At 43.5% G+C, this 24,973-nt stretch overlaps 1 long non-coding RNA gene and 1 other non-coding gene across 3 annotated transcripts in view; both read left to right on the forward strand.

Moving 5' to 3' along the window:
- The window catches only part of LOC145722596 (uncharacterized), a 373,387-nt gene that overhangs the window by 199,631 nt on the left and 148,783 nt on the right, over positions 1-24,973 (forward strand). The window lies entirely within an intron of this gene.
- LOC115939956 (U6 spliceosomal RNA) lies at positions 20,128-20,236 on the forward strand. The gene has a single exon (XR_004074723.1). It is a non-coding gene; the product is annotated as a U6 spliceosomal RNA (small nuclear RNA).

The following is a 24,973-nucleotide window of genomic DNA, read 5'->3' on the forward strand; positions in this document are numbered from 1 at the left end:
AGAGAGTTGTTGCTCTTCTTTTCTTCGATCTCCTGTTGAGTTTGTAGGTGTTCAGAATGGTTTGATCCCTATCCAGCTGAATTCCTGAGAGGAGACGAAATCCAGGTCTCCTACTCCTCCGCCATCTTGCTCCGCCCCCGAGGATTCTTATTCTTATTCTTAATCCCAAGAGGATTCTTATTCCTACAGTGGGTATGAAGTTAACTTTATGGGTCTTCACCAAGATTAAAAAAAAAAGGAGAATTAAAAGATTATAGAAAGAATTGGAGGGCATCCCATGTGGTAAAAGTGAGAACTGTTTCAGTGAAATGTTCATTTCACTTTATGAGTGTGTGCATGAGCAGTTGGGGCATATTGTAACTGTGGGTCATAGTCAAGGTCAAAAAAAAGTTTGAAAGACCCTGGTGAGGAATATAGTCCGTATTCACCCTTGTGACATGATGTGGCAAGTGACTCTTCTCTTACTCCATGGACTTTTATTGGCATTGACAACTTCATCCATCCTTCCATGGACAATTTCTTCATCTTTTGGTCTGAGTCCAGTGGTTATGGAATAATGAATGGTTAAGGCAGAGAGCATACAAAACAAGGGTTTGAAATCCCCATTCCAACAAGTTCCTGTATTCTCCTGCTTCCCTCCAGTTCCTCCTCAACCTTCCCTGGAGTCCCTCTTTGCAATTTGTACAGCTTTCTGTTGCCTGTACTGCAGGGACAGCAGAAGCCTGCAGTCAGATGTAGGGTCAAGCACCCCACAGAGCAGATAGCAATAGCAAAGTGTACTTTAATAACTCTCACTTCCCGAGCAGCTCTGGGAACCAAGCGCCAAATTTCCAGTGCTGTTGCTCCTCGGTTTCCTGGCCCGGGGGAAGACCTGACTGATGGCTTTAAATATCCATCAACAAATAATAAATAATAATAATAACCTGCCTGCCGCAGGCTTGTCAGAGCCAGGGAGGTTGGGTTCGCTGACGCTTTCTTGCGTCTTAATACAACCTCAAAGTCAATTTTAAGCAGAAACCATAGCAGCTTTGCACTACAGGAATTTCTCCTTGCCGCTGTCCTTAAGTCTGATTCCCAGGGTTGGGACCCAGCTTGGTGAGATGCGAAATGGGTGATATGTCTGTTGTGACCTGGGATTCTCAGATTGGCAATTTTTTTCTTTCCTTGGATGCACCGTGTCTCAGGCACCATGGTGTTCTCAAATGTCCTGACTTCCCCCCTTTCTCCCAGGTTATGAGTTGGAAAAGACCCAGATTGAGTAAAAGAGTCCTGGGGTGTGAGGGAGTACCCACCTCAGGAAGACTTGCCCTCCATAATGATTAAGATCTTGGGCTTTGGGCTAAGAACGCCTAGGTTTGAATGTGAATTTCTGCTCTTTCACCTGTGTGTGTGTGTATGTGTGTGTGTGACCTTGAGCATATTACTCAACTTCTCCGAGCCTCAATTCCTCATCTGTAAAACAAGGAAAATATTAATAGTAGTAATTATAATAGGTAACATATATTTAGTGCTTGTTATGTACCGGGCAGTATCCTAAGTGCTTTATCTGCATTGGTTCCTTGAAGCCCATGAGGGTGGTAATATAATTGTCTTTGGCTTACAGATGTGGATACTGAGGCAGAGAGTGGTTAAGGAGTGCCCCCAGCCACACAGCTGCTAAGTAGTGGGCTAGGATTACTCACGGGGCTGAGCCTCTGCTCCATCCTGCATGCTAAGTGGAAGTAAGCGTGGCTAGGCTTACTTAAAATCCAGACAATGGGGCAGGGGAATTTTCCCTTTAGGATTTTGATTAACCAAAGGAAACATTTTTAAGTCCAAATTTCCAGGTCCAGGGAGATTGTTGGTACAGATAATTATCCCCACTCTACTCAACCTCCAGACAAGCCGTGTACCTTAAAGCCAGGTTTGGGCTTTGCTTCTCCCAAATGTCAGCTCATCAACCAGATAGATTTTGCATTTTGAGATTCTTTACAGCATCCAGCACATTGAAAAGTTTATCCTCAATGTTAAGAGAGTTTTAAAGTCCACTCTGCATGATGAATGAGCTCTTGTGTGAGGGTCCTGGCTCGCAAGCCCTTCCTACTCCGATTTGTGTAAAGCATGGCCTACCCATGGCAATTCTCATTTACGCTGCAAGTATTCTTGGTTGGAGGAAACTTTGAGACATCAACTCGTTAGGGTGCCTTCATTTACCAGATTACTTTCCTCTCTCTTGTGAGGAGCCAGTGTCCCTGCACCCAGGTAGAAGAGAAGTGGGAATTAGGTGCTGACCATCTGGGTTTGCTTTGTGTCAGCCTCCTGGGGCTGGCCTGGACTGCAGACTCCATGTGGAAAACTGCTCTGGGTTGTGGCAGGGGGAGAAAATTGCTCTGTGTCAGTCATGGGCTTGACTGAGGGGGCCCTCCTGTATTTTCAACAAGCTGGGTTCTGGGCTAGGGATCTTGCATTTGTTGTTTTCCACACTCTCTGTTACATCACTGCTCACTTCTGAACCTCCCAGAGATGAATAATTTAGCTGGCCTAGGAATAAAAGTCCTAAAACCCTCATCTCACTTCATTTAGGATTCACATTTAGCAGCTAGATGTAGAGGGGGGCGGGGAGAGTTACTGCGAGAGGCCGTAAACCCGGGATATGTCACAGCTTTATGGCCTCCCTCGTGAAGGAAGTTTGCCAGTCCTCAGGCACAAAATAGCCCAAACCTCAACCATGGGAAGCATGTTCCAATAGGACTCCTGGAAAATGATTCAGCCACACTCACTCCTAATCCGATTTAATGATCCTATTTTGATAGTATTACGTATTTATTTGCTGGTTCGGAGAAAAACCACCACCTCACAGCATCTCCCTCTCCCCACAGGTGCTCTAAAAAGAGGCCTACTGGAGGAACCACTTGTCCTTGCTCCATTCCAGGGGCTTAGGGCTCTAATGTGAGAACGTGGCCTTCAGATAGGGGCTGGGATGTTTGAAAGGGCAGGGACCAGGGAGTGGGGTGCCGTGTTAAAAGTTCTAAACAAGCCAGCTGGGGCGGGAGCATGGTCGTGAGCGAACATTATCTGGTGTGATTCTTTGTTTTCATGGCATCACCTCCTATTCCTCAGACCAACAGAATCACCAAGCTGTAAACGGCACACCTTACAAATCAGGGTTCCCTGATGTGGCTGGAGCGTTCATTACCAGCCGTAAAGGTATGCCAGCATGAGAGGTTGCTGTTCTGTAGCCCAATTTTCCATCGCAATAACCCAATTAACTGGTGTGTGTGTTTGTTTTACAAAGCTCCAAGCTACAATAAACCATACAGATACGTGGGCTGCAGAAAGCTCTGTAATTAGGACAAGGTGTACAAATTAAACTACTCTTTTTAAACTTCAAACCAGCTAACTTCTGACATACTGTACTGCTGGGGCTTCTGGGACTGAACCCAATTAACATCTTAGTATTTTATAAGCATCGTTTTAATTGCATTTGTATGCAATCTTCTCTCCAAGTGCCTTTCAAGGTGCTAGTCCTTGTTCTGCTTTTATTACTTTGGTGATTTAAATCTTCTCTCTCGGAGGTTCCCGTTAATAATGACTACTCTGCTACTTCAAATGCTGGTCCAACATAAAACTCGTCTCTCAAAAGAATTACGCTTTAAAACAGTTAACATTTAACTTTATTATTACATTTTTAATTTTTTCTCTGTTTGAACATTATGCCTTGAAACGTTTTATCAACCTGTCAGCTCTTGTAATGTCTAGAAAAAAGATTGTTTTTGGAAGTGGGGATGATGGCTTTCCTCCACCCACCCCCCACTTTTGCTCACCGTTAGTCTGGATTAAAGGTCTTCGGTGCCATTGGATGGCATGGTGATGAGGGGGTTATTTAAATAAGTGAATTTGGGATTTCTAAGTTTCCTGGAGGGTTTTGGAGCACCTTTGTCTATTTGGGGGCTGGGACTAGGATGAGGCAGGTGAAGTGTTTTCCTCCTGGGTAAAATTTAAGTAGGCAACGAAAAGTGCAAGGATCAAGATAAATAATATTTTAATGCAACATTAAGAAATAAAATCAGGAAAGTATAACTTGCAGACCAGCTGGCTTGATTTTGCAAATGAATCTTTCTGGATCCAGGGCTGAGGCTAGGGTGAGGTGAGTTGAGGCACCATTGTACAACTGTAGACTGGGTTTCTGTTTTTATTTAAAATTCTGATATTTTGTTCACTATGGATTTTTTTGGCCTTCATTTCTATTTTGTTTAAAGAAAATTGCATTAAACTATTTCTTTTGATTCCTGAGCTTTTGCACCTGGGTAAGTGTCTCATTTGCCTCCCCTAGTTTAGACTATAAATCTAAGGGCAAAGAAGACTTTAAAAGGGATTTAAGCATATGAAGAAGTCCTGAAGGCACGTTTTCATGCAGTGAGTCAAAAATGTAGGGGAAAGCTCAGTTCTGCATGTATTTCTTTCTGAGCATGGTGTGCATAGACCTCACTTTCTACTTAGAAGTAGCCAAACGAGTGGCAATGCCTGAGTTTATGAGAACAACCGCATGGCAAACTCTCCTCCTTCATAACTCTAGCCCACAAAAGCAAGTGTTTCTATAATTTTCCTTCGGTGCTTCTTATTACAAGAAGGAGTTAGGAAAAATGAGTACTAATGTTGTGCTCAATTAGGATTTCTGTTATCTGGATAAAAATATATAGTTTTGAGCAGGCAGTGAGATCCTCCTGGAATATTTTAAACCTTTTTTGCTTGATTGAGTGTCTTGTCAAACAAAACTGGCAGCCTCTCTCCCAGAGCTGCCTGAATCTATGCAGATATGATTTCTATCATGCCTTTATTATGTGTAGTCTGTAATAAGGATGAGCACATATAAATCATCTCTGGATGGCAGTTAGGATGCAATACTCAAAGGAGAAAGACATTTCTGCTTTCAAATGTCTAGCGATTTCAGGTATTATATAGCAAGTCTCCCCTGAACTGCACAATCTTCAATTCTACTCAAGCCCTTCTGTGGAAGAATGAGACTTTCATATCTTTCTTTGCAAGAATCACTAGTGAGATAAGAATTGTGTCACGAAGGCCAGAGCACCGTATCTTTTTGGCTAGTCTGATATCAAAGTTGCATTTGAAAAGATGATCTTTCTGTAATTTGATTCAAGAGGCTGGTCATGAGAAATGGTGGGGGAGACCTCAGGTTTTGGGTGTGCTTTGCTCTACCAGGAAATACAGAAGACAGGGGAGGTACAAAACTGCAGCACGGACAAAGTACACTTCTGGTGACATTTCAAAGGGTCGTTCTTTTCCCTGAGTCAGGAACTGAATCATAAATATCTCGGCCTCCTCTCCATGACACAAAGGGTAATTTGGTAACAAAACAAAACAAAACAAACACTGTACCACAAATCCAAAGGGAAAGCCTCCAGACCTGGCTACTAATATTGTTGAATGCTTATTACGTGCCAAGTATTAAGCATCTCCTTGTACTATCTCATTTAGTCTTCGGTAGACCACAACAGCACAGATACTATTAAAATACCCATTGTACAGATAAGGGAAGGTGAGCAAGTTAAGTAATAAAGTGGTCTTGGGCCACTTCACCTCTCAGATCTCAGGAGGCTTAGATATCAAAGCTAGTGGGAGGTCAGAGGTTCTCAAGATCCTTGATCTCAAGATCAACCACTGTCAAAAGGCAGTCCATAGCAATTCTTCAGTTGGGTTGTAGTGTGTGTGTGAATGGACTGGGAGTGGCAGTGGGGTGTGGGGTAAATCCCAGATATAATGTGAAAGGACATTTATCTTTAGGCTCCCCAATTCTCTGGTCTGGGGTTGTCTTTCCCTTTCAGTGCCTTCCCTTCCTCTCTAGGATTCTTGGATTTGATTGTGTAGACCCACCAGACCAGTGCTCAGCCTTTCTCACGTTGCAGCACACATAGAAAATGACAAATGAGAACTTCGTATGGGGGGCCAGGCTGCCCCTGTGTCTGCTGCCCAGCTGCCTGGAGGCTGATTAGGACATGCAGTCCTGTAACAGAGTGGTGAGAAGCTGTGTAACAGACCAGGAGTGCCAAGAGGTCTAGAGCCCCGTATCTTTGTGCCTAGCACAATTGTTGACCAGATACATCACTAGCACCACTTCTGGAGCAAAGGGGCACATTGTGATAAAATAATTCCCATGAAGTTGCTAGAGATTTAATTAATTAATATATACATGTCAGACTGCCCTTCATTTTGGGAACATTGACTCTTACTAGAGGGAGATCTTTGGGGGCAAGGGACTTTTCCCAGCACCTGTCATCATGCGAGTGGCTTCTCTGCCCTGCAGTAAGAGGTGAGAGGTGAAGACTTGCAAGCCTCTTATCTTATCAGTAAGATAAGGAAGGAGGCTTGGGAAGAGAGCAAAGAACAGAGAGAAGACAAAAAAGACAGGAAGAGAGGAGCATTTCATGACAGGAGTCTTTTTTAATGGGATTGTGGGGCAATGGTTGTCCGAACACAAACCCAGGAAGTAGCTGTGACGTGCACTGTTTTCTACCTTATCTTCAGGCAGCTCCGGCCAGATAAGGGGTGTCCCTGTAATTTCTCACTCTTGGCTGCTATAGCTGCGCTGTTGTCCGACCCCCAGCCCTCAGTCTCTGTGTATGGGTTTCCCTGGGCTTTCTCAGAAATCCAAACGGTTGGCATTAAGGATTCAGACCTTGTCAACTGAGCTGCTAAGAGCTGAAATCCCAGCTGGTAAGATGCATGGTTCTCCATAGCTTGGTGGAAGGAGTATTGCCCTGTATGGGTCCTAAGATCTCTCTCTTTATTACAAAATAGAGATAGTAATTTCTTCCCAGACTATCTTCCAGAATTGTCAAAGGCGATCCAATCTCCATTCATCCAAAGTGCTTTGAACACTGTAAAGTCTGTTCAACTATAAGACATTACCCTGATTTGAGGTGACAATATAATTTCAAATTTGGAAGGGAGGCCTGTGTAAAGGTCAGCTGATCTACCCCTTTATCTCAGTGCAAAGTGATCTGCCCTTAAGCGATTTGATACTGGAGATTGCAAATCCTACTCTGGAACTCTCTACAGGTGGGCATTCCACAGTCTCATTCATTCTTGCATCCTTATTTGCACTTAACCTAAAATTTGCCTGTTTTGTGGTGGGAGCTCTTACCTTTCTTTACTTCTGATACAGATGGAAGAAAGCAAGTCTAAATCATCCATAGAGGCATGCACCTTTGTGTGCTTAAAAAACCCGGAGTGCCTCCCACAGACTTCTCTTCCTTCCAGGAGGGGCCCCTGCTCTCAGAGGTCTTTTCACATACTTCCCAATCTCATTTTCTTTCCTTCAGTTATTTGTACCGTTCTTTGTGGTAGCTGAGGTTCCAATTGTTCAACTTCTGCCATTCATGTCTTGGGGCCCAGGAGTGAGGATATACCTAGCCTACTCTTAACAGAGAGGAGGTATGGTTGAGAAGTTGCCATGGCCAGCAGTTGGTAATAGAGGAGAGGTGGGCCATTTTGGTCCACTGTGTTGCTGATCGTTGACCTAAGAGAGTCCTCTTGGCGGTCCCTGGCCAGATTTAGCCCAGCCTCTGGCAGCTGGAAGCCTGTGGCAGGTGATAGTTGCTGAGCAGATTAACTTTGCTAGCTTGATGTGGAAAGACTCTGGGGCATGGCCCAGATAGACTAAACTCAGAGTATGCTGACGTCTGCATATGCAAGACATTTAATATGTGATTCAGTAATTGCTCAGATGGCAGCCTGAGGTCAGCAAAAGAATGCTAGAAAAACAGATAGAATTCCAGGGTGCCAGTTCTAGCCTTTGACAAACGGGATGACTTGGACAAGTCACTGGGCCTTTCTGAGCCTCGACTTCCTGACCTGTAAAATGAGAGCAGTACCTATTTCACAGGATGATGTGTGAAGACTAGAAGAGCTCATGCGTGTGAAAATGTGGAGGGCAGTTTAATTTTCAAATTAGGTAAGGGGTTATTATTATTTTATTAACATTATCATTCACCTCGCTAAACAAACTTCTCTATCTCCTTGGGCAGAAAGGAAAGGAAGCATAAATTCTTAGGACTCTAAGTGGCCAAAAGAGTCAATTGTGTCAAATAAGATTTCCCATTCAGCACTAAAACTCTCACCAAGCCTCTCTATGGTGGAGACTCTGGAGCCTGACAAAGTTTCCTTGTCTGGCTGGGCCTGGAAGGGCCAGGTTGGCTGAGGTACCCATGCCAGAGGGGGACTGAGCATTAATTTATTAGCTGGCCTTTTGAGTGTTATGTCAGGCTGGTTGAGGGTCCACTGTCTTGGAAACTTTCTTGAGGCTAAAGAAATGGCTCTGACACTGACCCTGCACTCAAGAACTTTCCAGGGTTCAATCATTTCTTCATTCAACAGGCATTTATTATGCTACTGTGTCTCAGGCACTGTGCTAATTTTCAGGATACCTTTGTAAACAAGACAGATACTGTCTTTGCTCTTGTGGAAGCTACATTGTAAATTGCTGTGGATGGACTTTAGGGCATCCATGAACTTCCTAAAGTTGGATACAAAATTACATGTGTTTGTGCTCTTTTTTTTCCCCCCTTGGAGAAATGTTTATATCTTTGATAGGATTTTCAAAGGGGCCCAGGATGCCTCCAAAAGGGTTAATAACCATAGTCTGGTGGGAAAGATAAGCTATTCACAGGAAGCAGTAACTACAAGGCAGGAAGTGTCTTGTAGAGAATACACTGTGGGAGTACACTATATACAAAAGAGAGAGTGATTCTTGTCAGCTGGGCTCTTTGGGGAAGGCAGAGTGGAGAAGGATATGTCTGACTTGATCCTTAAAAGATGGGAGAGTGCAATTCATTGCCTCTTTATTGCATAACTCCTGGGGAAACCATTCACATCATGGTCTATTTGAACAGTGCCCCTTGGAATTGAGCAGTGTACAGCTTGAGTAGCCATATCTGGCGATCCTGACTTGACTGGGGAGAGAAACCATCCTTGTGTGGGTGAGTTATGGCTTTCTTGAGCAAGTTATTCCAATTACTCCTTTGTCGTATCTTGCCAACAGAATAGAAAGACTAACAGGAGAAACAGTGAAGAAAAATTCTGTATTATCACTGCTTGTGGAGCAACCTTAGTGTGTGAATAGAATCAATTTTCTTATTTTTCGACGTAATTGTTTGAAATCCTCACATGACAGGATGCCTGGGTGGCTCAGTTGGTTAAGCGTCTGCCTTTGGTTCAGATCATGATCCATGCTGGCATTCTGGGATCAACTCCCACATTGGTCTCCTTGCTCAGCGGGGAACCTACTTCTCCTTCTGCCTGCCACTCCCCTGCTTGTGCTTGTGCACTCTTTCTCTGGCAAATAAATAAGTAAAATCTTAAAAAAATAAAAAAAAAAAAGAAAGAAAGAAATCCTCTCTTGACTTATTAAAGCAAACTCAGAGTCTCCCACCATCCCTTGACTTATCCCAAACCCCTGGGGTTTGGGCTAGCTTACTGAGCCTGAAGGGTGGTTAGTCTTTGTTGGACACTTACTGAGGAGGGAATTGGAGTATGGTCAATCTTCTAGTGATGTGGTTTCTCACTGGCCCATGGTGTGACTGGTAAAGCATAGTTCTGCAGCATTCTTGGGGGAGGCTTCAGCTCAAGTCTGGTCATGGTCACACCAGGAACTTAGGCTCTCTTAGCTTGTCCTCATTTGCTCCAATGTCAAAGTTGTCAACAGCATCACTGGATAAGGGCTGGCTTCAAAGCCCACCCCTTCACCAGCCTAGAATGTGGATCTCACTTTCTCACCTCTGACCCCTTCCCCTGGGGTGGGGCTGCTTCTTTCTCAAACCCCCAAAGGGCAGGTTTGTTACATCCCTATCTAAGAACAGTTGAGTACTCTCACAACATCTCCCTTTTGAAGAAAGTTCCCTTCAGGGATTTATACTGTAACACAGCTGGTAAAAAAGAAAAAGAAACTTAGCCTGAGCTCACTCTCTGGTAGACAGTCCTCTTATGGGTTCTCTCTCTACAAACAAGTTTCACAGGCAAGGTAGTGCAATGGGAAGATCATAAGCTTTAGAGTACGAATTTGGATTTGGAGGCTGCATCAGATCTGTGGCATTGGGCAGTTTATTTAATCCTCTCTGAGTTTTAGTTTCTTCCTCTCTGAAATCTTTATGTATTTATTACCCACCTCAGAAGGTTGGTATGCAGAGTAAATAAGATGATGCATATAAAGCGCTTAACACTGTGCTTGGCTTAGAGGTAGTACTCAATAAACTTTATCTAGAAGTAGTAGTAAGAGATGAGGAAGAAGAGGAAAAACATAAGGAGGAAAAAGAAAGAAAACTGGACAAGCAGCTAGAATGGCAGGAGCCGTAGCAGATGGACAGCCAGCACCCAAGGTCACCAACTGTAACTCCTGTCTTATGCACCAGCAGCCATCCCCCCATACCTTCTTTTCCTCAAAAGCCGAAGGAATTGTAACTGGTGATTTCCCTCAGTTCCAGCATCATGGGTGCCATTTTGTCTTTTGGAGCTTTTATTTCCTGGCTTTCTCAGTCAATGAGATTCCTCTGATGCCCTGAGCTGACCCTCTCGGCTGTGAGGCTTGTTATCCCCACCTCCAGGCAGCCCAATGCATCTTCCACATTCTCCCCAGTAGGTCTGCCCTGGGAGCCCCAGCCAGCCTCCCACTCAGCTTCTCACAGCAGATCCTTCCTGCTTATGGCTTGGAGGCATTGGTGGCCCTGGGCCTACTTTCCCTTAGCTCTGTTCTGCTAAGGCTCATTGTAGGGATTAAAGGAGCTCTTCCTAGGAGACTTGGGCCCTCCAGTGGGGTATCTTGTGGGACTGGGGCCTATGGCCAAGGGATGACTCCAGTGACATAGCAACCATAGTAACAGGAGTCAGGCATGTATTCTATGTATTCTGTGCTCCGATTGACCCCCCTCCTCGGTCCAGGCAGTGACCCGGGGTATGTTTCAAGGAAACTTAACATTTGCATATTGAGCTCTTCTTGGCACCCATTAGTCAAAGAAGAGTGCTGTGCTATGGCTGTGGTCTCCCCCATAAAGGACAGAGGGACTAGAATGCTCTGTGCTTCTCTAGGGGCTAGCAAACCCCTAGACTCAAGCAGAGCACGGTTTTACACCCTGAATCGAGTTGTGAATGTAGCATTACTTGGTGCCTCCATTTCTCATGGTATCTATCCAGACCCCACAATAATTAGAAAGTAGTTGCAGCATGTCTAGAGGTGGAGAGGAGGGGCACCCTCCCTTGCCCTCACTTATACATCAACATTAGTTTTATCACCTTGAGCAAGTTACCTCCCTTCTCAATAGGTTTTTTAATCTGTGAAGTAGCAAAATGGTAATGCTGGTTTTGATAAGATGACTTGTAGGCCCTTGGCACAGCACCTGGCCTGTAGTAAGTGCTTAATAGACATTTGTTACTCTTCTTGTTATTTGCTTGAATAGCTCTTTTAATTTCTCAAAGCTTTCACACACCTCTTACTTAAAATCTCAAGCCTAATGGAGCCTCTTTGTGGAAATCAATCTCATTTGACTGTTGAAGAAACTGAGGCACAGAGAAGCAGGTGGTTTGACCAAGATGACACAGCAAGACAGGATCAGGTCAGACCTCCTGACTTCCTGGGGTGCTACCTCCTGGACCCAAGAGAATAAATCCAGGGACTTCACCATCTCCAGGCCCAGCCCATACTCAAAAGTTTCCACAAGAAGCTTTGCTCCTCTGGCATATGTTGATGCTTTGGTGAGAGCTTGCAGTAAAATCTTATTCCTTCCTCAAAGCCTGGCTCAAATATTGACTATTTAAAGGAAATTCTCCAGCTCCCCAGGCTGAATTAATCCTTTTTGCCTTGTATTTTGGACAAATACCTGATTAGGTTCATACTATCATACCATAACTGAATTGTCATAGACCAGGAATTTTGCAAAGTAAAAAACAATGTCTTACGCATATTTGTATCTTAAACAGTTCAGAGTAGGTGTTCCCTAAATATCTATTGAATTAATTATACTGATAATGGTGCCACTAACTATGAGCCCACTTAGTCTTACAGCAACCCTATGAGCTAGGTACTATTATTGTCCCCATTTTTTGGACAGGAATCCTGAGGTCTAGGGAATAAAAGAAATTAAGTAACTTTCTGAGGTCACACAGCTAGAAAGTGGCAGGACTGCAACTTGAATCTAGATCTTACCATTTTCAGCACTAAGCTCTTAACCAGTTAGTTCCAGCTTCTTGTGCCCATTCACATGGAGCTTTTTCCTGCAGGTGATAAATACCTATTCCAGAAGCTGTCCAGGCCTGCCTGCCAAGAGGAGAAGTAAGAGGGAGCTGGAGAGTTGTGAGTTGAGTGGAACAGAAGAGCCTGAAAAAGACTCATTGCCTCTGTATGAAGTTAAGAGTCAAATGGCTTCAACTCCTCCAAAGTGCCTCTCCCTGAGCAGCCTCATGGCTCAGCCACATATGAGGTTGGAAAGCCTTTGAGAAATGGTATCTATTCTCTTGAAGTTGACCTTTTTCAGAGCCCATGAGCCAGCTGACCTTTGTATTCTCCCCGACCTGCAGTGGCTGAGGGCTAACTCTTCAGTAAACATTCCTCGACTGTTGCTGCATCAATGTAAATGGAAGTTGCCAGGGTGCAATTGGGACCAGGAGTTAGGTCTCCAGAAGGGAGATTCAACATGGAGAAAAACCAGTAATAATTTCAGTGGGACTGGAACTATGGAGGCACATATAATGGATAGCTGGAGCTTCTGGGTTACGAAGTGACAAAGAAGGGACATGTGCTGAAACCCCTTGGAGCAGGTCACATAACTGTGTCTGGGCATCAGGATCATCATGGCATGTCTCTTAACCCAACTTCCTAGTTAAGTTCAAGGAAAAAACCTATGGCTCCTGCCCAAGGCTCTCCAGTCTTTGGACTGGAAGGGACTTTAGAGATTATCTAGCAAATATGTAATATTCATCTTCCCACTCCCCATCCCTGTGCCCAGAGCAATGGCAGACAGCACTAATTGATGGCAGTGTTCTCTCTGGAAAGGCCTAGATGCAGCCTCAGAATCCTCTAATACTTTTGTCTGTGTTATCATGGAGTTGTCTACAGATGCTAACCAAGACCTTTAACTTTTAGCTTAGTTCTCTCCACATGGTTCCTTCTTGGGAATGAATAAGAAACTTGGGTAATCCTTCCTGGGAAATATAAGGGTTTCTGTCTTTGTTGGATATCACTCGTGGTAACTTGAGGTCTTGAGAAGAACACTGGATCAAAGATATGAAGTCAGGATCTAGCCTTGATGTTGTCACAAAGGAGTTGAGTGATCTTAGGCAAGGCATAACCTCCCTGGATCTGTTTGCCTCATCTGTAAAAGGAAGGGCATGAGAGGAGTGCATGATTGCCATGGACCCTCTTTTGTAGTGTGGCTATGTTGAGATATGGCATGCCCTTGCTCCTAGGGGGGCAGTGCCTATATGCCCTATATCACTGAGGGCAGACATGTGACAATCACACTTCTACTCCCTGCTCCCATGCCTGTAGCTTCCACTGGCAATAGGGATCCTGTGTAGACTTAGTCTTAGAGTCCTTTTCATCCTTTTTGGCAGGGAGTATCCATATAGCCACTATCAATTGATTGAGGCTTGTAAGGAAAATAAAAATCATTTGCCATCTATTGTGGGCTGAGTTGTGTCTTTCCAAAACTTCATGTTGAAGTTCCAATCCCTAGTACCTCAGAATGGGACTATATTTGGAGACAGGGTCTTTCAGAGGTAGTTAAATTAAACTGAGGTCTATAGGGTAGGCCCTAATTCAATATGACTGGTGTCCTCATAAGAAGAGGAAACTTGGACAGAACAATGTACAGAGGGAAGATGATGGGAAGACACAGGAGAAGATGGTCATTTGCAAGCCAACGAGAGAGACCTGGAACAGATCCCTCCCTCATGGCCTTCAGAAGAGAGTCACCCTCCTGACACCTTGATCTTGGACTTCTAGCCTCCAGAACTATAAGAAAATGAATGTCTGTTGTTAAAGTCACCCCCTTAAGGGTATTTTGTTATGGCAGTCCTAGCAGACTTATACACCATCTTTGTCTACATGGAATCTGGCAGGACAGAAGCAAACAAAAATACAAAATAATCAGAGCAGCTTATTTTGTCCACATTCCCATTGTAGAAGCCTGGCCTTGAAGACCTGGTAAGTTTGGGGTTTATTGTCAAGGAGCTAGAAGAGTAGAATGTGGAGAGCTATTCCCCTACTTCTGTGGGCTTGGGTAAGCTTGGACTTCTCTGAACCTCATCTCCTCATCTGTAGAGGGAGATCTAGATTGAAGCAGATGTTTTCAAACTCCTTCACAAGCATCAAAATTCTTTATTCAAACAAAATTTAGGCAGACGTTTCATAGGTAAAACCCAAATAAAAATGAAGCTGTTGTGATAGAGGTAGAAGTGTTGGGAAGGGGAGTGTCTCAGGCCTGTCTTCTCTCCTCTATTCCCTGGACTCTTAGCACAGTTAGAATTACAAAGACCCCCATCCCAAGTCAGACATTCTGCAAATCTGAGAGTCTAACATCTGAGTCCATTGGACTGTGGGACACTTGAGAGAGGAGCTGTCTCTTAATTAACTTAGGATAATGCCAGGTATACAGCAGGCACTCAATACATGTGAAAGGAAGGAAGGAGGAAGAAACAATTGGAAAACAAAGGAAAGAATAGCAGATGTTGCCACAGAATTCCAGATGTGACCTGAGCAGTTCTGCAGATACATCTTTAAGACGTTCTATTTTGTTTGCTTAGGAGAAGTCTCCTGGAGTTCCCTAGCATCGGGCAGAGCCTGTTGGTTCACCTAGAACTTCCTTGCCTTTTTTAGGAACAAAGGCCACAAACTGAAACTAAATCAGGCACTGGAGAAATAGGCATGGGTAGAAATGGACTAAAATCACCCACAAAGCCAAGGGTTAAACCGTTATTTCAGACCAGTTGGGGTTTGACTGGCTGAGGGTTAGAAAGAGAAGCTGGGAGCCTGGAAGCCTTGGGGCTGGGAGGTTGGTTTTCTTCTCAGCTCCCAGCTAAGGGTTTGGCATTTCACCTGCTAGATGGCGCTGTCCTCTAAGGAAAGACGCAGGCTCTGCTCCACCAGAGCTCAGTGCAGGAAACAGGAACAACTGAAGTTAAAAAGAATTGATGGGCAAGAGGTAGAGGAGCTGGAACACAACCCTTTCCCTCCCTCCCCCCCCACCCCCCCACCCCCGCAGCAACATCTCCTTTTGTGGTGGTTCTGGTTTCCTTTACAGTTCTTATTTTGCAGTGTGGGTGTTTCACACACTCCATCTGAAAAGTCGCAGGGCCTTTTGCTCGTAACAAAAGTGAATAAGAAGTGTGTGTGTGTGTGTGTGTGTGTGTGCATTGTGAGAAGGGCAGGGATGGTCACCGAGGTTCTGCCCGAAGGCTGCAACTTACAAATGACACGTCTCAGCCCTGGTCTTTGACCTTGACTTAAATGAGCTCAGTTGGAAAAAAAACAGTCCTTTCTTCATTCTGCTCACCAAGCTGGACCCCCCCCCACCCCCAGATTCCTGGTGGCTTTCTTCACTCTGAGGCCTTCTCACTCAGCTCCAATCTGCGGGGGCAAACTGCATGTGGGGACTGAGACTCCCTTTCCCCGGGCAATGTTAGTGTTAGACTGACAGGCTGGCTCCATCCGGGTCTGCGTGTGAAATCAGGGCCGCAGCCTGCAACTACTCCCACTCTATCAGCAGCCAGAAGGAAGGAAAACAAAGATAAGGGGGGGATGGAAACCAGGATGGGACCCACGAGGAGGTGGGGGAGGGCTGAGGAAAGACAGGAGACGAGGGAACAAAGACCCGAGGTGAAGGGTGAAGGGGGTGGGGAAAGGCAGGAGGGACACGAGGGACCAGGTGTCCAGAAAGAAAGGAAGGGCCATATAGAGGAGCCCTGGTGGAGGAGAGAGGATGGAGCAATGGGGAAAGGGGAAGACATGGAAGCTGGAGTGGAGCTTTCAAGTCTGGGCTAAAGCCGGGAAACTGCACAGGCAGGGGAAGGAGGCTGTGCCAGGCAAACAGGAAAACAGAGGGAGAGGAAGTCTAGTAATTAGAGAAAACCTGACCAAGGGCCTGAAAGGAGGGGGGAAACCGCTGCGATGGGGGACATTGCAGAAAAGCAAGTTAGGAGACAGTGGCAAGGAAGCTTTGAAGCAGGAGGGTGGAAGCAAGGGAGGCAGACAGCAGAGCAGCAAGGACTTGGAACAAGAGAAAACACCATACAAGTGAGAGTGAGGGAACAGGGAAGGAACCATTAAAAGAATGCTTACCTTATAGTCGTAAAAACTGGAATGTGTGTGTTTTGGCCTGCGGCCATTGTCCGGGAAACACAGCGTGGCTTTTAAGCAAACCGTGGAGTGGTTGGTCCACACGTTAGGAGCTTGCCGTGGTGTGCTGCTTGGAAAGGCAGCTTCTCTGAGCGGCCTACTTGGCAGCTGGCAGCCTGCTGTTGGGGACATCAGATGGGACCTGCTGTCTGTACCCAGGGTCATTTCTGCTCGGTTTATGGTGCTCTAAGTTCTCTTCCAGGGCAGCTGCTTCCCTTTGGGGGCTAAGAGTTGAGATGAGTATCATGCCGGGGACCTGCTTGCTGTCTCCTGAATTAGTGGTTCCTTTGAGGATGTTTCTTGGTGGGACTGGCTCTGGGAAGGCAGAGGGGGAGACATGTTAAAGGCAATGCAGGATGAATGTTAAGGGAGGGGCCCCTGGAGTCTGACATCCATAATTTGGCTCCTAGTTTTCCCATTTTACTGTATAAACCAGCATATATGTTTTAGTCTCTCTGAGCCTCAGCTACTCATCTGTACAACTGGGCTCATAGTCACACCAATCTCATAGGGTTCTGATGACGCCTAAAGGAGATGATCTGTGCAGTGGGCAGAGCGGCGAGCTCATATTAATGTTCACTGACTGCTAGCTGTTCTTCTTTGTATTATAATTCAAGACCAGATAACACGCTGTGTCTGTGTGTGTGTGTACGTGTGTTTTGGGGAATCAGTCCTCGGATGCAGAGTAAGGACCTTAGATTTGAAGGTGTTTTAGCAAGGGGATGATTGTTTGTGAGGATAGATCAAGCAATGACATGTGTGCTGCTCTGGGGAGTAGGGGAGACCATTTTGGTGACCAAAGCATGCATGAGATAGTAAGAAACTGGACTAGGGATTAGGGGAGCTGAAAAAAATGTAAAGGGTATTTTGAGAGGCAGCCCAAACCTAAAGATCTTTATGATGGACAGGTGGTGGGAAAGGGACATTTTAAACATGACTCCAAGGTTTGTGGGCCTACAACAAGGTCAGGTCAGAGGGAGTTCTCAAGCTGAGAATGATTTATGTTTTTTAAAAGATTGTAAAAAACGAAAATGAAAACAAAGAAGAACATGTGACCAAGACCATATGTGGTCTGCAAAGCCCAAAATATTTACTATCTGGCCCTTTGTAGAGTTACCCCACCTCTGGCCTGCCTAGGGTATCAGAAGAAGACTCTGCTCCCAAATTGGGAAGACTGGAGGGGTTTTAGACAGAGTGCAATATCCCCAGAAAATTAGAGCTTTGGGACTAAAGCATTGAAACCCACAAGAAATACTAGCTTTTGCTGTTATTGAGAACATAGAGGCCCAGAGATGGAAATGAACATGGCATATGCTGAAACAACAGTAAGATAGATGGTGGATTGGTTTGGTAAATAACAGTAAACAAATATCACTTGTAATTACTACCATCACTATTACGACTCTATTGCTGTCATTGAAACTTGGGGTCTGGTCTTAGGACCCCGGTGTTCTCCTTAAAGCACGAGGTTTGCTAAGATCCCTTCCAACTCTTTTTTATTTTTTGTCAATTTCCCCCTCCTTCCTCATTTCTCTTCCTCCCTTCCCTCTATGCGGAACATACTTAATTCTCTTTGACATTTCTGACAGCAGGGTCATTTCTTCCCTATCCTCTTTAAAAATCCCGATCATGTAAGAAATGGTTCTGTTTTCCCCTTCCCCATTCCCAGTGATCTCTCTTCCTTTTGCAGCCCCTCCCCCTCCAGGCGCGTCCAACAAAAGAGTCAGGTCATTTTTCATGCGGTATCAGCCGAGTGTCAGCCTCCAAAGCGTTTGTCCTTGTTTCTCTGAGTGTCGAAGTTTTCTGTCTTCCCACTAGGACTTTCTGAGAGCATGGAGTGGATCCCAGAATTTCTAATCCTTCTTGCTGCAACCGAGCCTCTTCCCACACTTTGTTTGAGAAAAAATGATTGGGGGGAAAAAAAAAGCCAGTGGAGAGGAGCAAGGCACGCAGCCCTGGCGGGCTCAGGCTGGGGTCTGTGCTGGTGGACAAGCTGAGCAGGGCCTGTTACTCACGGCTGCCTTGAGAGGCCAGTCAGGGGAGAAAGATTAGGGTCATCAAGATAAGGCAGGGAATATTCAAACTGGAAGAAAAAAGGGGCTGTTTTTCCAATAGTAAGTAATCAGGACACAGGAGGATGTAATTTGCAGATTAGGAAAGTGAACAAAGAACATAAAATTAACTTTATAGCAAAGAGGAGCACAGTCTGTTTGAAGAAATAAACCTCCATAAAGCATTATTGTTGATAAAATCAGACTGTTGATTTAAACTAAATAGGAAATATGACCAAATCAGGGAGAGAGGATGGGAGCTCAGTGGAAGTTGAAGTTGAAACTTCAGGCAGGGATGGAGGGCTGGGATGGAGGGGCCTGATGGGGCATCCCAGCGCTGGGGGAGAGATGTAGGACCAAAGCAAGGATACCTGTGCTAAGGGCATCGATAAGAGGGATGTGCCTTCCCAGGATGCCTAGGCCACCTTCACTTAGGGATTGTCTTTATTTGAAAAGTGGCATTGATTTCCAAGAATTGGTAGATAACAAATATGTTCTTGAGCACATGCAGTCCCTTCCTTCCTCTCTCCTGTTTTTAATTCTCAAATACCCACAAAAGCTCATCTGAAACACCAGCAACTCCCTGTTTGAACACGAGTAGTGACCTTCGTACCAAAGCAGAAGAGTGCCAAAGCAATGCCTTTGATCCTGAGGTGATTAGAACAGGGCTTCTGTCCCCTTTTATCAGAGACAAGCTGATGAGACTAGGATAACACTCCTGTAGTGGGTAGTGAGAAATCCAGCTCTGTGCTGGGAGCTGCCCTTTATTTCCCCATGCCAAGACTTCTTGGCCCCACAGTGCCTCACATGGGAGACAGATTTATTGTTTTTGCTGTCTTTGACCTGCTGAGGCAGGACTCTTCCCAAGACAGGTTCAGAGAAGCATCCCTGTTTAGTAGTGTACTCAGAAGTCTCCATCCCTCCCCCCACTCCCCGGTCCATTTTTCTCCCTTTTCTATATTGCTCTGAGCCCTGGAAACTGCATCTTGGAAACCCCTCATCTTCTGGCTTCTTATAGAGTACAGCTTATGGGAGGCCCCAGTAGGACACAAGTAGGCTAGAAAAGATAGAGAGAGGGCAGAGCCTTATGACCTAGATTCCCTCCCTGCCAGGCTGCAGGCTGCCAGTGCCTTTCTCTACCAAAGGTCAGAGTGAGTTCAGGGCACTGGCCTTGTCCATTCAGGCACAGGGGTATTCACGGTCCCCTTAGAGCTGCTACACTTGGATTGCTTCACCATCCTTTGTTGGCTTCCTTTAAATGTGTCCTTGCATTTAACAATCCCTTCATTAAGCTGTCTTCTAATGCCCCCATTTGGGTGTGCCATTCTTGTAGGACCTTGGAGCTTACAAGTAATGCAAGCTCCTACTTGGAAATCAGAAGACCTGGGCTACAGCTGAGAACCTATTACAAGTTGGCCACGTGACCTGAGCAAGTTGCTTCTGCTTGTTGGCCTTAGTTTCTTCATCTGTGAAATGGAGATGATGGTGAGACAGACCATCTTTCAGTTACAGCATGCTATAATTCTGTTTCCACTAGGGGTGTAGTGGGCAGGGTTTGGAGGAAAATAAACATAATTTTGAATCCTGGTTTTTATACTTTCTAAATGTGTGGCCTTGGCCAAGTCTCTTGATCTCTTTGAATCTTGGTTTACATCTTCAGTAAAACATGGAAGGTAGCCCTTTCCTTGAAGTTGGGGGGTGCTCCCTTTGGCAGTGCATATACTAAAATTGGAATGATACAGAAGAGATTAGCGTGGGCCATGTGCAAGAATGACATGCAAATTGAGGGGGAGGGTTAAATAATATTGCGTGTTTGAAAGCAGCTAGAACAGCTCTCATCACACGGGAGGCATTCAATCCATGTTACAACCTCTCACTTCTTTCCTGGCTTTCTTGAAGGGAAAATGCCTGAGCATGAGGTGAAAGAAGTTTGTTGGCTCTGGAGGTTTCCATTCTTTCCACATCTAATTCTGTTTATTTATATTTGCTTACATCTTAGCAAATCCAATTCATTTATTCCTTCCAATCTGTCTGTCCTTGAAGATTTTTCCCTGGAGCCATTCCTTCAAAAGGAGGGCAGGTCTTCAGCTCAGGTCATGATCCTGGAGTCCCGGGATCGAGTCCCACATCGGGCTCCCTGCTCAGCAGGGAGTCTGCTTCTCCCTCTGACCCTCCCCCCTCTCATTCTCTCTCTGTCTCTATCTCATTCTCTCTCTCAAATAAATAAATAAAATCTTTAAAAATATATATATAAAAAAAGAAAAAAAACAAAAGGAGGGCAGGTCTGTGGATAGCTGGAGGGAGGGAACCAGAAGGAGCAGGTGGCAGATACTATGCCACTCAGCTACCCAGCCTTCTGACCAGGATAAGGATTTTTTTTCACAGCTCAGAGTTCTCTGGGACAGCTGGCACATACCAGGGACCTTATCTTTCTTCTTTATGCAGAAGTCACCATCATAAGTGAAGGATTGGGCCTCTAGTTTTTCATGGTAATCATTCATACCTAGATTTTAGGCCAAAAAGAGCTCTTGCTCAACCCAATCCATAGTCCTGTTCACCCCCAAACTTGCCATAAGTGATTTTGTAAAGACTTTTTTAAAAAGTATATGGAGTGGGACTCTTGAAATTTTTGCTGGAAGTTTCAGTATTTAAGTGCATGACCTGCCACAGATTGGTCTAGATGTGGACAAAGCTGTGAGTGAAAGAAACTTTATTAGTAGCTTCTTCCATTTACTCTCAGTGTCCTTTTCTTTCATTTTAGTATTTCAATCTCCAAGTACTCAACATCTGTAACTGCCTGTAGTTGACCAGAGACCCCTTGCAGTCAAATAGACCCCCATAATTCTATCCCTATTGAATATATAAACTTATCTGTCTTATGTCTGTCAGTACACACTGAATGCTCTTATATGTATGATAACTTGATCTGTTCTTCTACCTATCCATCCATTCATCCACCCACCCACCTTACCAGTCAATTGGCAAATACTGATTGGAGATGCACAAAATATGGTGGTAGACTTTCTTTAATAATTTTAAAAAGTGTGAGTCACAGTTCCAGACTTAAGAAATTTAGAGTGTATTGCAGGCCCCAAACAAGTAAAAAAGATAAAAAGGTCTCTCATAATACTAGTGCAAGCAAGGGCTAAGTGTCCAAGAATGATAATAGACATTGTTGAGACTCAAAGAAGCAGCACAATGGGGCAGAGTAGTAAGGACTGACTTTAGAGAAGATATGGGAATAGAGCCAGGCCTTGAAGGATGAGTAGGGTTTATGTGAATAGAAAGAAAGGGGAAAGCTACCAGAGAAGGCAGGGGAAATGGGAAAATTTAGGAGATAGAATTCTAAAAGTAGACCTGTTTGGCTGGAGTAGAGCATTTGAGAAAGTAGCTGTGGTAAGATTGGAAATGTTGGTTGAGACTGATTTCTGGAAAAGAGGCTGGAACCTGAAGCTGGGGAGCATAAGCATTTCCTACAGGTAATAGAGAGCTCCAAAACATTTTTCTAGCCTGGAAGAGGCATCTAGTAGAAGTCTGCAGATTGACTTTGAGTATGGAGTGTTTGCATTATCTATTGACTCACTGATTCACTGATTTCAGGCAACATGAGTTTAATGAGCTCTCCTAAGTGCTTAATTCAATGATCATAGCTGGACACTAGTTATTATGTCCTAGTTCCTTCAGAAATCAAAGGAGTCCTTGCTTTGGGGAGAGCTTCTTAATTCATCATGACCAAATAGTTAACCCGGAGAGAAAGAATACAAATAACCACTACAGTTAATTCCTTTTTTAAAAAAATATTTTTATTGTAAAATTAAAAACAGATACAGAAAACCAAACCAAACAAATATGTGGCTTTGTGAATTATTATACGGTGAACACCCTTATAACTACCACCAAAATCAACAAATAGAATTGCCAGCCAGCCCTATATCCCCTCCACATGCCCCATCCTAACACAATCCCTTTCTACCTCCTGAAGGTCACCATTGTGACCTTTATAATAATGACTTCTTTGCATTTATTTATGGTTTTATCACTCAACTGTGTGCCCCTAAACCCCATAGTATAGTCTTGCCCATATGCTTTTTAACTTGATATGCTTTTTAGGTCTCTTTTAATCTATGGTTTCCTCCCTCCACCTCTTTCTTTTCTTTATCTGGTGACAAATTTGGGTCTTTTAGCCTGTCAAGTTTCCTATAGTCAGATCTGCTGACTGCTCAGTCATGGTATAGTTCAATGGGCTCCTCTGTCTTCTGAATGTCCTGCAAATTGGGAGCTGAATCTAGAGACTTGACCTGACACAGGTCTGATTCCTTTAACAAGGTTAAGGTGGTGTTATATCTTGTGTCTGGCTTATGTTTTTCTTTAATATTAGTTGAAGCAGATGCTCAATGTCTACATCCATTAATTCATTGGGATTTGAAAAATAGTATTATTTTAATTCTGTATTTCCTTTTAATTATCACCCGGGATAATTTTATCAAGAGACACTTCCCCTCATCTATTATTTTGTTACCCAGTACTACAATTCACATAGGATAGGTAGGATAAGGTTTGATTATTTCCTTTTTATACCCAGTTTTCAAGATGACAATTGGATCATTGTTTCCTCAGAAGGTGACCAATTATTATTTTTTAAATATATGTCATAAACTCTCGAATTTGTTTATATTTATATTTGATGAGTTTCAATCTATCATAAAGCTTAGATCTTTGGCCTGTGGAAAACTCTTCACGGTGCTTCCTGAGTTCTTCTGACATGACCCTAGTAGTTTTTGACAGCTTCCTTCTAACTGCATGTCAAGATGTACCAAACTCATCATAAACATTTCCTGCCTCAGACCTGGAATTAGCCATTTCTCCAAGAAACCCTAGTTTATTTCAATGGGCTATGTCATTTGAAGATCAAATCTGAATGCTATTCAGCTGACTTTTGTTTTTAAGTCCTTTTAATGGAAAGAACCGGAATAAACAAATACCCCATGAGTTCATACTGATATTTCTAATTCAGATTCATATTTACAGAGTGTTAACATCTTCTATTATCGAAGTAGTTCCTTTCTTTCACCAGAAAATCCTTTAAGGCATGGGGGATGGTAGAATTAGAATATCCCATAATTAGCATTTGCTTTTTTTGTACTTTACATATACAACATTCTCAGAATAGTAATACTCATACTATGACTGACATTATTGTTACTGAAAGCAGATAATTTTTTTTTTTGCATGTGCTGATCATCTCCCCATTTTTTTATAGTTGTAGTATATTTGCACTTTGCATCATATACTAGAGTCTCTACCTTTTAACACTCATTTATTCTTTTATCTACAAGTAACTATATATCTAATATTCACCAGCAATACCTGTCTGAAGCTTGTTCTTTAGTAGACTCCTTAGGAAGGGCTCATGGGAATAATATTCTCTGAGTCTTAACATGTTGTTAGCAGTCTGTGAATTCCTGGATAAAAAATCCTTAGTTCACATTTTCTCTCCTTGAATATCTTAAATACATTACTCTAATTTCTTCTGGCAAAAAGCTTTGCTGTCAAAAAAAAAAATCTGAGGATAATTTAATTTGATTTCCCTTGTAAGTTATATGCTCCATTTTGCCTAGATATCTAATTTTTTCTGCTTTTCTTTTAATTACAATATATTTTTTTTTCTGGAATATGTCTTGGTTTTGGTCATTCTGGGTCAATATTCTTAGGAACATGGTATGTTTTTTCAACATATACTTCAAATCATTTTTTATATTAGGAAAACTTTATTGTATTACAGTTTTTGGTATTTTCTTTGTTCTCTTGAGATTTTTCTGTTCCCTTGGTTACTTTTTCAGGGTCTCCTAATAGTTGTATATTGGATCCTCTTTGCCTATCTTCCAGTTAATTCTTTTTAATGTAAATTCCAATTGTTTGGATTTCATCATAATTCATAAGAGGTCTGGGCAAGTGGGCTTATTTCTAAACTGATTTATGATTTGGGGGTAATGACTGACCGTGGCCTTTTATATTATTTTCTTTGTATTTTGGGGGGGGGGCATTGGAGAATCTGAGCTGTGTGTATTTCCAGTAGAATAGTGGGCCAGTAGAAAAGACAGTTTGATGTCCTGAGACTTTCATTGTCACTCAGATCATATGGTCTAAAGATCTGAGATTGGTACTGGAGGTGAAACCTCTGACTTTTATGGAATTAGAAATCCTTTTTTTTGCTTTTTCTAATTACTAAAGCCCATTAGGCACAGAAAACTTCACTTTCTTCAAGCATATAAATTTAAGGAGATTTCATTTATTTGTTTCACTATAGAACCTAAAATAGCAATGATGAGAATGGCTCTTGAGGCAGGGGGAATGCTATGAGCAAATGCATGGAAGCCAGTCTGAGCAAAAATGGTTTATGGCTTATTAGGATAATTTTTAATGGAGAAGGGAATAAAATAATTATCTCCAACATCCTGTGTTCTGTGTGGTTCAAAGAAAAATCATTCATTATAATAGTGTGAAGTTGCTGACCCACATGACCTGGACTTTTGTTTCTGAATTA

This window comes from Leptonychotes weddellii, chromosome 7 (genome assembly GCF_054177405.1).
Source record: "Leptonychotes weddellii isolate Sample4059 chromosome 7, ASM5417740v2, whole genome shotgun sequence".
Taxonomy (NCBI): Eukaryota; Metazoa; Chordata; class Mammalia; order Carnivora; family Phocidae; genus Leptonychotes; species Leptonychotes weddellii.